The sequence below is a fragment of the Crocuta crocuta genome, unplaced genomic scaffold (assembly GCF_008692635.1).
Source record: "Crocuta crocuta isolate KB4526 unplaced genomic scaffold, BGI_CrCroc_1.0 scaffold431, whole genome shotgun sequence".
In the NCBI taxonomy this organism is placed as follows: domain Eukaryota; kingdom Metazoa; phylum Chordata; class Mammalia; order Carnivora; family Hyaenidae; genus Crocuta; species Crocuta crocuta.
Genome location: NW_027528859.1, coordinates 2,738,776 through 2,754,675, shown reverse-complemented (window position 1 = coordinate 2,754,675; position 15,900 = coordinate 2,738,776). Strand labels below are relative to the sequence as shown.

The 15,900-nt window shown below is 42.5% G+C and overlaps 1 protein-coding gene across 2 annotated transcripts in view; it reads left to right on the top strand.

Annotated features, from left to right (window-relative positions):
* Positions 1-911: 911 nt before the first annotated feature.
* Positions 912-15,900, top strand: part of TDRD7 (tudor domain containing 7) — an 84,200-nt gene continuing 69,211 nt past the window's right edge. The window contains exon 1 of one of the 2 annotated variants that reach the window (XM_077756137.1): positions 912-961. The gene's annotated coding sequence lies outside the window, so the exon portion shown is untranslated. Of the gene's footprint in view, positions 962-1,390; positions 1,459-15,900 lie in introns of those variants that run through there. The other variant, XM_077756138.1, reaches the window with a different exon arrangement.

Sequence of the window (15,900 nt, the reverse complement as noted above, 5' to 3'; positions counted from 1 at the left end):
CTCTCTGCACCTCCCCAACTTGTGCTCTCTCTCTCTCTCTCTCAAAAAAGAAATTAAAAAAAAAAAAAGTGACCCAGAGGAAACTTTGGGGCTGATAATGTGTTTGTTATTTTTATGGCAGTGATGATTTCACAGCTGTATACATATGTGAAAACATCAAGTTGTACATTCTAAATGTGCAGCTTACAGTATGCCAAGTATACCTCAATAAAGCTGTAAAAAATACTACTTGAAAAAACAGCAGACCTCAGTAAATGCTTATAGTATAAGTGCAGAGAAGTGTTCTGTGTTGGTTTAAGGACTCCAAACCAACACGCTCAGTGTATGCTGGTAGAATTAATGTGCATAAGAAATAAGTGAATGGATATTAGATGTTCAAGAATTTTACAATCATTGAAGGAATGAATTCCACAAATATTTATTTAACTTTTATGTGTCAAGCACAATCCTAGGCCCTGGGAATAGGTTAAGGAGCATTACAAAGATCCCTATGCTCACAGAGCTTTAATTCAAGGACATGAAAAGATAAGTAAAACAGTGAGCTCAAGAGAGAGAAAGCTGAGAAGAGAGAAAATATCGGGGAGGAGACTGACATTTTTGAAAATAGCACTTTCCTTGAAAAGGTGACCCTAGGGGAAGAAACCTAAAGGAAATGAACGGACCAGGTGGATGTCCGGAAGTGTTAAAAGTAACTGTCCCACTGTTAACCAAAAGAATGAGCAAGAGTTGACTGAAATGTCTGACGAGGGTGTGAAGGCAGCAGGCAGCAAGAGCGTGTGAGTGCTGGTGAGGTCCTGCTGGGTGTTAAGTGCTGGGTCCCGGGCCGTCCCAGCCCGCGGGTACTCGCGTTGTCCACGAGGAGGCGCGCCTGAGCCCGCCCCGCAGTCGTCTTCCGCCGTCGGCNGGGCGGTGGGAGCTGGGCCCAGAGACGCGGGGACGGGCCGTGGGCCCCCGGGACGAGGTGAGCGCAGGGCTTGCCGCTGCGGGCGCGACAGGTGCCGGGCGACGTCGGACGAGATTTCGGGAGGGCGCGGCGCACCTGGGTCACTGGAGGGACAGTGGCCCAGGCGGGACTCGAACGGGCCCGGGGCCTCTTCCCTGCAGCGGCAGGGGATGCCCCGCGGGAGGGGGAGGGGGGAAGTTGGAGTTCCAGAGCGTTGTGTTTTAAATCTCTGATGGGACCCCTTCCCCGGCCGCTTGGTGACGGGCTGGGCGTCAGCCCGGGAGTCCGACAGACCCTCCTGCCGCCCGGCAACTCAGTGCAGCGGGGGAAATGCAGCAGTAGGGGTGTGGACGAGGGGCGGGAGACGGTGACCAGGAAGTGGTTCCCCAGCCGCCCGTCCGGAACAGGGCATATCAGAGCCGCCGGCTGTTTGAGCTCCGTATTTTACACCGTGAGCTTTAAGCCCCTCAAAGGCTCGGCCTCGCTCTACGGACCAGCCCCTGCAGGCCGCTCAGGTAATGCAGGATACACGTACTATACATTACTCTCAGATCGGGAGCCCCGGGCCGGTACACAGCTCCAAGCTGAAAGGAAACACGAATCCTGCAGAGTCAGGTGCTCAGCCTCAAGTTGATGGGAGGGCGATTGGGACCCGCACAACTTTTCTGCTCCGTTCCGCTTGCGGGGTGTAATACATTTCTAGTTACAACTAAAGGGTACCGGTCCCAAATAGTTTCAAAGAGCAAGAAAAGGAAATGCCTGTATTAGAAAAAGTCCTGGCCCCAATGGATTCTGATGACCGTCCTACAGAACAAAACAAACTACTGATCTGGGTCACCGCCTGCCACCCGCACACCCCACCCCCATCCCATCGTGCATGTGGGAAAATTGCAGTAAAGTGTTCTGTCTAGTGATATGCAACAACTTAATGACAGAAGTGAAACTTAGACCCAAATTTCTAACTCATCCTGGGCTGCCTTGATGTGTAGGCATTGCATACTGCAAGCAGGGTGAGCTTTGCAGACCTGGGGTGGAAATCCCGGCTTCTCCTCTTACTAATTGTGGATCATGAATAAACTTCTTTGTTTGAGCCTGGTTTTCTGTATTATCAAATGGAAATGTTTAGCTTACTCCACAAAGCTTTTGTGAGGTAGCTACTGTAAATCCTTTGATTTATTATAATGGTCAAGAAACGTTCTTTTCCTTCCACTCAACTTCCCATATTTTACCTAACTGGATTTCAGTTTCTTGGAGGCATCTTTAAGTTCTCTGTTTAATATTCATTGGCACTTGGTGGGGATTTTTGCATTTCCACTTCATTGACATTTCAGATTATCAGTTACATGCAAAGCACTGTGCTCCGTGCAGGGAATTGCTCCTGGGACCAGCTGGGTTAGAATCCACATCTCCTGTGCCTCAGTCGAGGGCCCTTTGGTGGCACACAGATTTCCTCTTTGCTGGTTAAGCACAGTAAGATGGTGAGGCAGCAGTTGGCAGTGCCTTCAGATTTCAGTCCCTGTAGGTTGGAGACAGAACATAATCCCTGCTAATGCTCTTTTAAGTGTATTGGTTGAATGTGGCTGAATGAACTACTGTGTTTCATACCAAGACATTTAAACTCCTTGAAGGACTTCTCTTTAGATTCTCTGTGCAATATAATCTAGTTGGAGACTTAGTATGAATGTAAGGAAAATGCTTTATAATCCGACTCTCAAGTGCCTATTCTGTGTTTGATCAAGTGCTCATTTCAAGAACTGAGATTTGACAGAGTGCTTTGCATCTGGGCATTTTCAGGATTGGCAGATGAATGCAGGAAGGACAGAAGTTCCTTGGTACTTGAGTGAAATCTAATTTCATATTTATGTGAATCGGTGTTTCTTTCTCTATGCAAAATTTATTTTCTCTGTCCTCTACTCCCATCTTTGTGCTTTTGAAAGCTTCATTCTTTTTATTATGTCTTCAGTGGGCCAAATGTGTGTGTGTGTGTGTGTGTGTGTGTGTGTTTTAATTTTTTCTTCAAACTAAAAGTAATGGATTTTGTCCTTTTTAGCTGAGATGTGTATACATGCCAATTAGAGCTTCTGGTCAGCACGAGATACCTAATGGCTCCCAAGCATACTCAGTATTTAAGCTGTGCAGCTCTGTCAGGAGGAAGCACAGCTGTGATTTCCTGTAGATCTTTGGATCTCTTCTCAGAACTTGAAGGACTTCAGGGAAAGTTGAGAATCACAGATCTCGTCCATCTTTCTTATCATCCACCCATATGAAAAAAAGAGACCTGAAGTGACTCACTCAGAGGATCATAGCTAATTAGTAGCAGAACTGGGCTTAAGATTCCAAATCCTAACTAAGCCACTTTATTATCTCAAGAGTTTTTTTCACGAATATGTAGATTTATGGAAAGCCCTTATTATTCATAATATGTAGTTACTAATGTATGTACACTTTAGAGCTTGGAATTATGATGATGATAATAATAATAATAAACCTTGTTCCCTAAATAATACCCTGTGGAGGTATATTGCCACCTGAGGGCATTAATTACTATCTTTCCTTTCAAAAAGATTTGGTAAAGGAGTAAGTAATTCAGGTGGTGACAAGTAGACTATATTGTAATTGGAAAGAAAAGAGAACATGTTAAACTGTTGCAAGATGAGAAGTCATCCTGGAAGAGTCTTAAACCAAAACCTTCCCTCGCTTAGGCTCAATTTATTGTAAGATGAGGGGTTTGGGATAAACTAGATGATGTCTAAAAATTTTTTAGCATGGGAATTCTGAACTTTTCGGCCCTGGCTTGTTAAAATAGCATCTTCAGGGGCACCTGGGTCGCTCAGTCAGTTGAGCATCTGACTCTTGATTTTGGCTCATGTCATGTTCTCACAGTTCGTGACATTGAGCCCTGCATTGGACTCTGCACTGACAGCATGGAGCCTGCTTGGGATTCTTGCTCTCTCTCAAAACAAAACAAACAAACAAACAAAAACACCAAACATACAAACAAATAAACCTAAATGTAAAAAGTAATGTCTTCAAGTAAAAGGGCAGGCAGTTACCAGAAGTATATGTCCTCAGGAGGTACTAAAAATTGAGTAGCTGCCTAAGAAGGTAAGAGAGATTACTTGGTGATTTCAGTCTACCCTAATAATTCTTCAGATATGTTTTGGGATTTAGTACCACTCTGCAACTCAAATTTATGACATGAAAAATGCATTGAGGAAGATGAGTCAAACATTATAGTTGGAAATAGTTAAGAAAAGAGAATCGTAAGAATGAGAAAGCACAGGTGAGAGCCAGAGCAGCTGGGCTAAAGGTCTTTGGGCACAGGGAGTGAGGAAAGTCAGGTGATGGGAAAGAGATAACATGCAAATGACTGAGTCACAGAGGGTCAGTGGTAACGTCTGTATCAAGAGGACACTGAAACCACATTCTTCTGAATAAGACTTTCTCAGGATGATTAGCAGGTGTATTAAAGAGAAAAGCTGTGAGTTTCCAAAATACAGTTTTGAGTGTGAGAATTATTTTAGGCTATTTAAATTACTTAAATATCTCTTTCTTTTAAAAGGAAGATGATTTCTTAAAAGTGTTTATTTATTTATTTTGAGAGAGAGTGACAGCGAGAGAGACTAGGGGAGGGGCAGAGAGAGAGAGAGAGATAGAGAATCCCTGGCTCCACGCTATCACCACAGAGCCCTGTGTGGGGCTCTATCCCATAACCTGTGAGATCACGACCAGGCGCTCCTACATGTCTCTTTCTTAAAGTTGGTCATTACTTTCCCCTTTTCCTTGCCCCACTTCTTGTACATTGTTAGCACTTTGGATTATTATGATTTATTGTGTAGTGAAAAGAAAAAGGACAGAATGAAAGGATAAAATGAATATTTGCAACAGAGAGTCTTTTGGATTTCTGTGCACACCCTTAAATCAGAACAGGGCAGATACCTGTTTCATGCCAAATGATCAGTTAAGGGCCGATCGTGAAGTCAGTACTCCGGAAATCCAGTCTACTTGCAGAAGCCAACTCTACATTTGGAGTAGCCATGTAAAAGGAAGCCCTTCATGTGGGAACCAGAAGGCCTGGGTCTTTGTGGTTCTGGCCATAAAGATATATGAGACCTGGAATAATCGCCCTGGGCCTCAGTTTCCTCATCATTAAACTGAAGGGTTTAGAAGAGATGGTGTGCAGGTGCTCACCGGCATTCCATGCTTCCCTCAGCTCCTCACCCTGAAGTCGGGCCCACCTTGCTATGCTGCCTCCCTAGGCCAGGCCAGGTTTGCGGACCTTGTGGGATCGCAGTCTAGCAGGGAATCTCTGCTCTGTGAGCCTTTGCCAAAGCAGTAACTCTTTGCCTGCTAGTGAAGTGAGAAAGCTTGGAGGAAACCCAGTGGCTTTCTTTCCAAGCTTTCCATTTCATAAGTATGTTAACAAGACAGATAAGAAAATCTCCGGAAAATTCCAATATTTCAAATGTGGTACTAAAAATTTCTCCAGTATGCAACGCAAATGAATTTTTGGCCATTTAATGCATATATTCATAGGTAGTCTCCCATTCATACCATGCTCCCAGGAAATGCAGGTAACTATTGAATGCCAAGTACCATGGTAAGCACAGGTAACCACTTTGGATGCTTGTCATTCGGAAGAGAAGCAAAGAAAGGAAGAGGAAAAAGAGGAGAGGAAGGAAGTGAAAGTCAAGTGCACTTTGTTGTGATACATTGTGGCCATTTTCTTCCCCCTAAGGTCTTTGCTAGCTGATTTTGGTCAGTTTTTGAAATTAAAAGTACTCTGATTAAATAATTCCCCAGACATAACTCCACTTTACTCTGGTATTTATGATTCTTATTCAGTTCAAGCAGACCCTATATTGTCTAAGGAAACCCTTAAGAATTTTAACCTGAGAAGCTGTGGTCTAAAACAGAGATAGCCAACCTTATTTCTCCCATCCTAGCCTAACTTAGTCACCAGGGCTTGCATAACATTCTCAAAATAAAAGTAATTTGAGTTTCCCTAAACTTGAAATTACATTTCTCACAACACTTTCATAGAGTAGAAAATAAAATGGAAAAGAGTTGAAAGATCAAAATGGCAGCTTTAAAAATGTAGGGAGCCACTTTAGGAAACTTTCAAAGTTAATTTTTCTGGGGGAAGGATGCCTGGAGGTTTGCCATTGAGACACAGTTGAAATTTCTATAAACTTCCTTTTGTGCTTCTAATGGATAACATCCAAGCTAATAAGCTTAATTTTTATAGAGGAAAGTATTTTTGTGTACTTTTTACAAAAAGATCTTGAGTGTAATTGCCATCTTCAGAAAATCTTGAAAATTCCATGATAATTATGCAATTAAATGTTAGAGCATTTTAGAGGTGCCCAGGTGGCTCAGTGGGTTAAGCATCCAACTCTTGCTTTCGGCTCAGGTCATGATCTCACGGTTTTGTGAGTTTGAGGCTCACATTGGGCTCTTTGCTGGCAGCATGGAGCCTGCTTGGGATCCTCTGTCTCCCTTTCTCTCTGCCTTTCCCCCTCTCACGCTGTCTTGCTCTCTCTCAAAAATAAATACATAAACAAAAAAATTCAGAGCATTGTAAAGCAATACAGATTAGAAAATAATGATTTCTTTTAAGTTTTTTTTAGAGAGGAAGAGCACACGGGAGCAGGGGAGAGGGGCAGAGGGAGAGACAAAGAATCTCAAGACAAAGAATCTCTATGCTGAGTGTGGAGCTGGACAGGGGGCTCATCCCAGGGCTCCATCTCATTACCCTGGGATCGTGACCGGAGCTGAAATCAAGGGTCAGAAGCTAAATAGACTGAGCCACCCAGGCTCCCATTTAAAACTTTAGTTGTAACTTCCTTTTTGCTCATTGTCTAGAGTAGTATTGCTAACATAGGAGTTGCAGATCCAACTGGAAGAAATTGACAAGCATGAGAATACGACCTACATCTGAACAAGGCGGGCAGTCACACTTTTCCTCCCAGGCTTTGCTGCCTCTCACCAGCTTTGAGATGTTCGGTCTCATTGTCCAAGGGACTACCTTTCCCTCCAAAAAGTTGTTTGCAAATAGAGAATCATAGTGTTCCATGAAAATAGCATATGTAAAGAAAAAAACAGGTGAGGTAGAAGGTGGGAAGTGGAAGGGAAGGATAAAGGATACTTAATTTGGACTGCAGCCATGTGATCAAGCCTTGCTTCCCAATCCTCCCAAGTATAAGGTCTTTTTTTTCTTTAATGTGTTAAGAAACTTCATGAAACTTTGCATACTAGTAGTTATGCTGATAAAGCGTGTAACTACCAAATGCTGCTGTGAATTCAGTATTGATTTGTGTTTGTGAATCCCAACAGTATATGCACACTGTTTGGGAATCAGGAATACACGTAAGTGTGAGACACTTACCAGTATTCAAGCGGGGCTTCCTGCTCATCGGGATGTGTGGACTTCTTACCGTAACACTGTGTCCCTGACCTCGACTTGCTCATTGAGAACACTGGCTCAGAGTGGAACGGCCCCAAAGTCATCTGCCTGATGGTTCTCAACCACAGCTTGGTGATGCAATTGGCTGTCTCAGCCAGTTAATAACAATCATTAAAATTTGCAAGTCACTTTTTAATAAAGTAAATTAAAGATGAGTCCTTTAATAGCCTCACATGCATTATGCTATATTTTAGTAAGTAGGAGAGAAAAGGAGCATTAGGTGGATGGAGCATGTCGCATTCATTTGCTCAGCATTTCTTGAGTTCTTGTGGGGTAGGCACTAGGGATTCAGTAGTGAAGAAAACCTTACACATCCTGGCTTTCATGGAGTTTGTATTCACCCTGGGGAAGCTTGGGTGGTGATAAGTGCTAAGGAATGAAATAAGGTAGGGGAGGGGTCTAGGGAATATTGAGCAGCCAGCATAGCAGTTCAGACCTGCAATAGGGTGTCTAGGGAAGGTGGATCTTCCTTGGTGAGAAGGTGACCCCCTTGCTGAGAAGGTGACCTTTGAGCACATACCTGAAGGAACTGAGGCAGTGAGCTGTGTGGCCCCCTGGGCCAGGACTTCTCAGAGGGAATGGCAAGTGCCAAAGCCCTGATGTGAGGCTGTCCCAGGCATGTTTGAGGAAGAGCAAGGAGGACAGGCTGGGTGGAGTGGAGTGAGTGAAACACAAGGAAGGAGGAATTGAGATCAGAGAAGTGAGGTGAGTGCAGATTGTGTAGGCCCCTTGTGGCCCCTATGTGGAGAATAGATTCTAGGAGGTTAAGTGGAAGCAGAGACCAGCTAGGAAGCAATGGCCCCAATCCAGACAAGAGGTGTTGTTGGCATGGACTGGGGGGGGGGAGGGTGTCACCATGGAGTTGGTGAGGAGTGGGCAGTTATGGATGTCAGCCTGTCTGACGTCGTGTGGTGGTAACGTCATGTGGTGGTGGTGGTAACTGTTGAGAACCACTAATACTGAACTCCTTCATTTTACAGATAAGGAGATCGGGGCCTGGGTGAAAGGATTTGTCCCAGGAAAATAAATGCTCCCTGTGCAGTGATATTGAACTTGGAGACACCGGCAAAAGGAGGCATGGGCACAGCCTTCCACAATCCCTTGCCTCTCCCCACAAATCAAATCAAAATTAATATATCAATTACTAGTTATCAGCGCCCCCAAATTGTTAATGTCTGGGAGATCCTTGCAGGCAGCTTTTTCAGAGTAGAACTTAGGAAGGTAGAGGGAACATCTGAGAGAAAGTAGTCTGAAGTGGTTCTCCCAGGGGTGCAAAGAGTAGAAGGCTATCATGGAGGGCAGCCTGTAGAACCAGTCTCGGATTAGCTTCTAAGAAGGGATTAGACTTGTCCTTTCAAACCCGCATACTAGTCATAGGGTGTCCATTAGTGAGTAGAATGTCTTTGTCGGAAAATTTTTTACCCCCATAAATTAGTGTGATTTCTGCCCACCCCCTTAATGTAGCTGGGGAAAAGTAGACCACAGTCGGGAGGTAGTAATGGAACAGAGGCTCCTTCCAGAAAGAAGGGAAAGGAGAAGGCAGTAGAAAGTCCTTCTCAAGGCAAAGTGCAAGTCCTTCCTACTGCAACCCTGGGCAGAAGAATTTATAGTGGTTCTGACTGAGGAGGAGCCAGTGTACTAAACAGTCTAGTCTAAGCAGATCCAGGTGTGTTCCTATTTGTGTGCTGACCACCTGGCATTATATATGCACATTATAGGTGTATAATTCATGGTCAAGGCTCACCTGGAAATGCTGGTATACGTAGATGCAAAGTCCAGCTTTACTCCAAAGAGCTATAAATGAAGAGGTGGGAGGGACAGAGTTTTGAGGGAAAGAAGGTGGAAAAGGTGGAGGTAAAAAAGTTGGGGAGGCTTAGCTCTGGGAGGTTAGGAGGTGATCCTTCAGGTTTTCCTCTCGAAAATGAAAACTTGGCCAGCCTCCATTATGTTTTTTCCAACATGAGGAAATAACTGTGTAGTTAAAGGTCAGTGATCTTTGTTGAGTCAGAAACTATTACAAATCAAAGTATTTCTCTTGTAATCAGGAGTTTACTATTTAAGAGCCCGAATTCATACTTTAGATTTCACTTGCGACAACCTACAGATATAGGTCCCAAAACCATCCTCTCCTCCCTGCCCCCCAGCATACTCAAAGTGTGGTTGGACATCAGGGGAAATGGAGGTGCTCAGACTCTATAGCTGTCATATTTTGCTTCTTACTTTTTAGAGTGCTTGTCTGTCACACTGACTTGGAATCTGTAGCATCCCTGTGTGTGGCTTCCATATATGTTATGGTATTTTGGTTATTTAACTCCCCCGAGCTTTGGTTTTCTCATCTATAGAATGAGATTATTCTCTTCCCAGAGTTAATGTGTATATTGAATTTTTAGAAAATCCAAATCTCAGAATTTATACAAGAGAAAAGAAATACATGTCTACCCAAAGACTTCTACTGTTCAAAGCAGCCTTATTTATATCCCAAATTGGAAGCAACCCACATGTCTACCAACATTTGAATGGATAAATGAATGGTGACACATCCACACAGTGAAATAGTACTCATCATAGTATAAGTAGTATTTGCTGAGAAACGGGGTAACGTGGATGAAACCCAAGAACAGGAGGCATAAGTGATGTATAGTGACAGAAGGCGGATCAGTGGTTGCCAGGAGACAAGACAGTGTGTATGAGACGGTGAGAGTTGACTGCAAAATGGCATAACTTGAAAGAGCTTTTTTCCTAGAATCACTGAGATATACTTTACATATAGTAAAAGTCACCCTTTGTTGTTTACAGTACTCTAAATTTTGACAAACTAATATAGTTTGTCAATCAAGATATAGAATATTTCCATCACCCCCAAAATTGCCTTGTGCAATTTTGACTCTTCGTTGTCAACCTCCTTCCCATACTCCCAGCCGTTGGCAACCACTGATCTAATTTCTATGCCTACAGTTTTGCCTTTTCCAGAATGTTACATAAATAGAATCATACAGTATATAGCCTTTTGTGTCTGGCTTCTTCCACTTGGCATGATGTAAAAAGTCATCCATATAGTTTTAGGTATCAATAGTTTGTTCCTTTTTATTGCTGAGCAGTACTTAACTGCATGGATGTGCCACATTGTTTATGCTTTCACCTGTTGATAGACTTTTGGATTGTTTTCAGTTTGGAAGTAATTATGAATAAAGCTACTATGAACATTTAAATACAGGTTTTTGTGTGGACATAGTCATGATTGCTCTTGGGTAATTACCTATGTGTAAGTTTTTTGGGTTGTATATTAAGTATTTGCTTTTGACCTCATAAGAAACTGCCAACATGTTTTTCAGAGTACTGTTTTGCAAGCCCACCAGGCACATATAAAAATTCTCATTGCTCTACATTCTCATCAGCTCTTCATATTAATGTTTTTTTAAATTTAAGCTTTTCTTATAGATGTGTCATGATGCCTTATCATGGATTTAATTTTGCATTTCCCTAGTGAATAATGCCTTTGAACATCTTGTGTTTTTTGGCCATCTATATCTGTACTTTAGTATCTGTTCAGATCTTTTGCACATTTTTAATTGGGCTCTTTGTTTTCTTTTTTTTTAATTTATTTTTGAGAGAGAGGGAGAGAGTACCTACATGTGCATGAGTGGTGGAGGCGCAGAGAGAGAACCCCCATCAGGCCCCATGCTCAGCACAGAGCCCAGTGCGGAGCTTGATCCCATGGCTGGGAGATCACAACATGAGCTGATATTAAGAGTCAGATGTTTAACTGACTAAGCCACCCAGGCACCCCTCTTTGTTTTCTTACTGAATTTTGAGTGTTGTTTATATATACTGGTTACCAGTCCTTTACCAGGTGTGTTATGAAAATATATTCTTTCAGTCTGTGGCTTTTCATTTTCTCAACAGCCTTTAAAAGAGAAGAAATTCAAAATTTGATCCAATCTGTCAATTTTTTCTTCTATGGTTTTAAAAAAATCTTTGACTAACTCAAGATCACAAAGATTTACTCATTTGTCTTTTTCTAGACATTTTACAGAATTAGCTTTTTCAAACAGCTTTTTCTAAATGATCTGTTTGAGTTAATTTTTGAATATGGTATGAGGTTCATGTTTTGCATATGGATGGGTAGTGTTCCAACACTGTTAAACTTTGTTCATTGAATTCTTTTGTTAACTTTGTCGAAAATCAGTTGTCTATAGATGTGGACTTTTTTTGGATTATGTATTCTGTTGCATTAATGTGACTGTTTTTTTGACAATACCCACATTACTTTGTTTAGTATACCTTTATGTAAATCTTGAAATCAGACTTTTTGCATTGGCTATGATCTCCAGTGTGATAATGAATAGGAATGAAGAGAGTGAACATTCTTGCCCTGTTCCCAATCTTAGGGAGAAAGCCTTCATTCTTTCCCTGTTACATATGATGTTAGCTTTGGGTTTTGTGGTTATTCTTTTTAAAATTTAATTTATTTTTTAAAATTTACTTCCAAATTAGTTAGCATATAGTGCAGCAATGATTTCAGGAGTAGATTCCTTAATGCGCCTTACCCATTTAGCCCATCCCCCCTCCCACAACCCCTCCAGTAACCCTCTGTTTGTTCTCTATATTTAAGTCTCTTATGTTTTTGTCCCCCTCCCTGTTTTTATATTATTTTTGCTTCCTTTCCCTTATGTTCATCTGCTTTGTATCTTAAAGTCCTCATATGAGTGAATTCATATGATATTTGTCTTTCCCTGACTAATTTCGCTTAGCATAATACCTTCTAGTTCCATCCACATAGTTGCAAATGGCAAGATTTCATTCTTTTTGAATGCCAGGTAATACTCCAGTGTATATATATACCACTTCTTCTTTTTTTTTTTTTTTGAGTTTTTGNCTGCTTATATCTGTTTCGAGCAGTTCTTTAGCTGTCAATTCTTCTTGGAATTTCTTTGGAGGAGAGCTCTTTGGTTTCATCATTTTGGTTAGCTTTCTATCTCTTGTTAGTTTTAAAGACTTGTTATGCTCTCTGCACCTGTGAGTGCTGCTATACCCAAGAAGACTCGTTGACTGTCCAGGGCCTATACTTTCAGAAAGTGTTCTTTGAATGGTATCTCTTCGTCTCTCTTGTTGAGATCTTGGTTATTTTTTTTTCCGACTCATAGTGGTATTTGAGACTCTCCACCATGTGTACTTTGGCTTGTTTCTTGAGGTAGCCCTGGAGAAGAAAACAGACAGACAAACACATAGGGAACAGAGGCACGCAAACGCACAGACAAATCCAACGAACATGCAAACCGAGAGGGAAAACGAAAAAGTAAAGAGAAAAGATGGAGGAGGGAAGGCAAATAATAGAAAATAAAAATACATTAAAAAGTTGAAAAGAAAAGGAAATAAGAAGAAAGCTGATAGACAAAGAACAGTTTAAAGCATGTAACCAGATTTCGCAGCTCCAATTAAATACCGGGTGTATGCAGTGCTGGTTAAAGAACATAGAGAAAGAGAGAGATGACAGGGCAGAGATGAAGCAAAATTGGAAATAGAATGAACAGGCAGAAGGGAAAAGAAGCTTTTTTCAAAGAGCAAAAGGGTGGAATATGGTTGAAGATGTGAGAGAAAGACGCTGGTGTTATCCAGAGAAACTATATAGTCTGATTACTCCAGAGAGAAAGAGATGAAAAGGTAGGTAGGTGTAGAATTTACATCTACAGGATGGATTAAATGTGACTGTTTAAGCAAGCCAGTGACCAGAATTAATCAGGTCAGTGCTGCGATTAAAAAAAGGGGGGTGGGGGGGAGGAGGGCAGCTCTCTAGCAGGGATGGGCATGGTTTGATCCAATGCGTCAGGCAGGAGTTCTGCCTTGGAGGTTGTGGGGAGAAGAGTGGCGGTGCTCCAGTCCCTTCTTGAACCAAGCACTGCACCTCACTTTTTTGGGGTGTGTAAACTCCCCGTGCCGGGGGCACAGCCAAGGTGGGTCACGCTCTATATCCCAGGCCAGGCCTCGTTTCCAAATCCCAGTCCTCACGCCCCACTGAAATTGCCTTAGACACAAACTCGCAGGCGATCCCCTCAGGGCAGTTCCAAGTCTCTTGCCTACCCCCTGGGGATTGAGCCAGAAGCCACTGCTCCTGTCTCCTCCAGGTCGGGTTGGTGAGGAAGGATGGGGATAGCCTGGGAGTGCTCGGGTCCACTGGAGAGCGCGAAACCAGGTCTCTCTGTGTCTTATCACCTGAAACATGAACTCGTGGGCAAATCTCCCAGTTTTAAGCCCTTCGCCTCCCCTCTAGGGATCCAGCTGAGCCAGAAGCACAAAGGCGCGGTAGGTGCGCGGCCCCTCCAGGTCGAGTTGGCGCGCAGGGATTTGGCGCGCATGCAGTTGTTTTCCCAGGAATTGGGATAAGTGCGTCCGCTTTGGCCCAGCTGGAGAGCCAGAGACCGGGTCCCTCTGTGTCCCAAGCGGAGGTTTTTCTGTTCCCCAGTGACAGGGACCGTGTCCTGAGCAGTTTCAGCCTCTCTCTTTCTCCTCTCACTCCCTGCAGAGGGGAATCGCCCCCGTCCCTCTGCATCTCTGGTCCCGGCCTGATTTTATCTTCCCCAGTTCCCACTCATGTTAGAAGGTTTTCTCAGCAGCCTCTGTCTCCCTTTCCTCCCAAACTCCTGGATTCTGTAATGGTTTCTATGGCTCAGGTCCTCTCTGTGCAAGATATGGGGGCGAGTGCAACGTACGGAGCTCCCTACTTCTCCACCATCTTTACAAGTCTATATCACATCTTCTTTATCCATTCATCCATCGATGGACATTTGGGCTCTTTCCATACTTTGGCTTTTGTTGATAGTGCTACTATAAACATTGGGGTGCCTGTGCCCCTTCAAAACGGCATGTCTATATCCCTTGGATAAAAATCTAATAGTGCAATTTCCGGGTCATAGGGTAGTTCTATTTTTAATTTTTTGATGAACCTCCATATTGTTTTCCAGAGTGACAGCACCAGTTTGCATTCCTACCAGCAGTGCAAAAGAGATTCCCTTTCTCCACATCCTCATCAACATCTGTTGTTGCCTGAATTGTTAATGTTAGCCATTCTGACGGGGGTGAGGTGGTATCTCATTGTGGTTTTGATTTGTATTTCCCTGGTGATGAGTGATGTTGAGTTGGCCATCTGAATGTCTTCTTTGGAGAAGTTTCTATTCATGACTTTTGCCCATTTCTTCACTGGATTATTTGTTTTTTTGGGTGTTGAGTTTGATAAGTTCTTTATAGATTTTGGTTAGTATCCAAAAGTTAATTATCATTAGCATGTCATTTGCAAATATCCTCTTCCCATCCTGTCATTTGCCTTTTAGTTTTGCTGATTGTTTCCTTTGCTGTGCAGAACCTTTTAATTTTGATGAGGTCCAAATAGTTCGTTTTTGCTTTTGTTTCCCTTGCCTCCAGAAACTGGTTGAGTAAGAAGTTGCTGCAGCCAAGGTCAAAGAGGTTTTGCCTGCTTTCTCTTCGAGGATATTGATGGCTTCATGTCTTACTTTTAGGTCTTTCATCCATTTTGAGTTTATTTTTGTGTATGGTGTAAGAATGTGGTCCAAGTTCATTTTTCTGCATGTCACTGTCCAGTTTTCCCAGCACCACTTGTTGAAGAGTCTGTCTTTATTCCATTGTATGTTCTTTTCTGCTTTGTCAAAGATTAGCTGGCCATACGTTTGTGTGTCCATCTCTGGGTTCTCTATTCTGTTCCATTCATCTGAGTTGCACAGATATTCTATATCAAGTTAAGGAGATTCCCTTCTATTCTTATTTTCTGAGAGTTTTTATCATAAGTTATTTTGAACTTTGTCAAATGCATTTTCTTTTTTTAAATTTTTAAAAATATTTTTATTTCTAAGGAGAGAGATAGAGAGACAGCATGAGCAGGGGAAGGTCAGAGAGAAAGGGAGACAAGGAATCCGAAACAGAATCCAGGCCCTGAGCTACCTGTCAGCACAGAGCCCGAAGCGGGGCTTGAACCCACGAACCGTGAGATCATGACCTGAGCTGAAGTCGGATGCTTAACCGACTGAGCTACCCAGGCGCACCATGTATTTTCTTTACCTATTGATATCATGTGGCTTTTCTCTTGTAGTCTCTTGATAGAGTCCATTACACTGGTTGATCTTTGAATGTTGAATCAGTCTTGCATTCCTGGAGTAAACCATAGTTGATCATGATGTGTTATCCTTCTAACCTATTGTTGGATTTGATTTGTTAATATTTTGCTAGGAATTTTTTCAGTTATGTTAATGAGAGATATTAGTCTGTGCTTTTCTTGTAATGTCTTTGTCTAGTTTTGATGTCAGCATAATGGTTGCCTCATAAAATGAGTTTGGAAGTGTTCCCTTCCCCTATGTTTTTTGGAAGAGTTTGTGTAGAAGTATTTATTTTTTCTTAAAATTTTTGGTAGAATTGGCAATAATCCCATTTGGGTTTGAGTTTTCCTTGGGTGAAGGTTTTTAACTATAAATTCAACTTCTCTAAT